A 2,148-nucleotide genomic window follows, 5' to 3' on the forward strand; every position below is an offset into this window, starting at 1 on the left:
TTAGGAATATCCGGAGCCATTGTAGCAATTAAAGAAAATAAAATTTTGATAAAACCTTACCTTTGAATATTTTGTCACAAGAATTATTTATAACAATGGTTATTGTTAACTTCTCAAATATTTTTGTGATTAGCAGTCATTCGTCCAACAGTTTAAAACATTTTCAGAGAAGAAAAAAATTCTATGAGAAAGGATCAAAATTTTGAATTTCTTTATCTAATTTGTTTACAAACATTTAGATTGTTATATATTATCAAATCTTATTAAATATTTATTATTTTCAGTATTACCTGAAGTCGTTCTGGCCATTGAAGGACATTATAATTTGAAAAATCTCAAATTCTAATATATTGCCACAAAAATTGTTTATCACAGAGGTTATTATAAACTTTTAAAGTATTTTTGTTATTAAATGTCTTTCCTACATTAATGTGAAGCATTTTTAGAAAAACAAAAATTTTTTATCGATAATAAGACTATTTGTATATATGATGTTCGGTTCAATTTAAATAAATATATACATTATATTAAATAATATTAAATCCATTTTCTCATTTATCAGACTTCTCATAGACTTTTTACCAAATAATTCTCTTCAAACATTTTAATTAAAATTACCATTACTTTTTAAAAATATTTCCTTCAAAACTCGAAGTTGTTAAGATTTTAAAGGTACAAAGATTCTTCACTTGGAACTGAAGTTGTAGTCTTACACATTTTAATTATTATTATATTTATATTGGATACAAGTGATATCTTTCTTATTACTTCTTCTAATCATGCATATGTTTTAAATAATTTTCTTATCGAGGAATTAAATATTGCTAATTTTTTCATTAGATCCGTTAATAATTTTAACAATAAATAATTTTTTCAACTAAAAACAAATAATCACATCGATAATATCAGTAAAATAAATCATAGAAATATGAATTTCGAACTACTTTCGAAATGTATTTTAAAATTAAATTTTATTCATATTAAACTAAATATTTTTATGACTTTTTCTATTTTTATATAATTAGTAATAGTTACTCTTATTTTTTAATATAAATATTTTCTGTTCATTTGCAAACAGAATCAAGTTTTTAATTATTTTTTCTTTTTCTTAATGCAATTCAATGAAAAAGTCAGACCTACTTTTTGTGGCGCCATCTGTTAGATTAGTTTGACCGACATTTCCCCACCGGATCGTAAGACAACTACTACTGCATACACATGCATGGTCGAGGCAGAGGGCTGATGCGCATCTTTTGAGGTTTCGTTATTTCAAGTATAAAATGTAAATGATATACATATTAATACTATTATCTATATATATATATATATATAATTTAAAATTTGTCATAAGGACAACCGCAGGATTTCGTCGGGAGCGGCTGCTAATCTGGAAAATTGCACCCGCTTCCAGCGAAATAGCGGTAAAATTTCAGCCACAACCACGTCTCACTACCGTGAGATAGCTGGTTCCAGTCTGTAAAGGAATCAATACGACGATCCAGCAAAAGCCTCGTGCACCCTGAGAACACGGAGCGACCCAAGGACAACCGCCTTCTGCATTTTTTCCGCAAGTGTTCTAGCATATTGTTGACACGCAGGGATGCTTTTTAGGTCATTAGCAAGTGAAAGCTTGGCACCTCCAAGAGCGCCGATGATAAGGACGATCAATTTAACAGAATATTCCGGGTACAATCGTTGCAACTCCCTTATAATGTCTTGATACCTCTCTTTCTTTTCATTCTCCTCGGTTATGATGTTTTTGTCAGCTGGGGCCGAAAATTCGATAACGAATATGGTTCGCTTCTCGAAGTCAAGAAGAACCATGTCAGGCATCGAGTGAGCAACAGAAACAATTGTCGAGAATATAAAGTTCCAGTATATGCGGCACTTCCCATTCTCGACAATTGACTCAATTTCCCTAGGACCATTTAGAGAAGCGATATTAAGGTTAATGCCGTAGGAGTGACAGAGATGGTAATAAAGCACTCTTAGTGCCGCATTGTGCCTTTGAATGTAGGTCGTTCCCGCGTGAGTTGGACAACTAGATAGTATGTGAACTAAATGCTCGGGGTGAGCATGGCACGCCCTGCAGCTATCATCGGGAATCTCTTGGCTCAAAATGTGGCGACAATATGTTAAGCTGGAAAT

The sequence above is a fragment of the Belonocnema kinseyi genome, chromosome 8, assembly GCF_010883055.1.
Source record: "Belonocnema kinseyi isolate 2016_QV_RU_SX_M_011 chromosome 8, B_treatae_v1, whole genome shotgun sequence".
NCBI classification, from domain to species: domain Eukaryota; kingdom Metazoa; phylum Arthropoda; class Insecta; order Hymenoptera; family Cynipidae; genus Belonocnema; species Belonocnema kinseyi.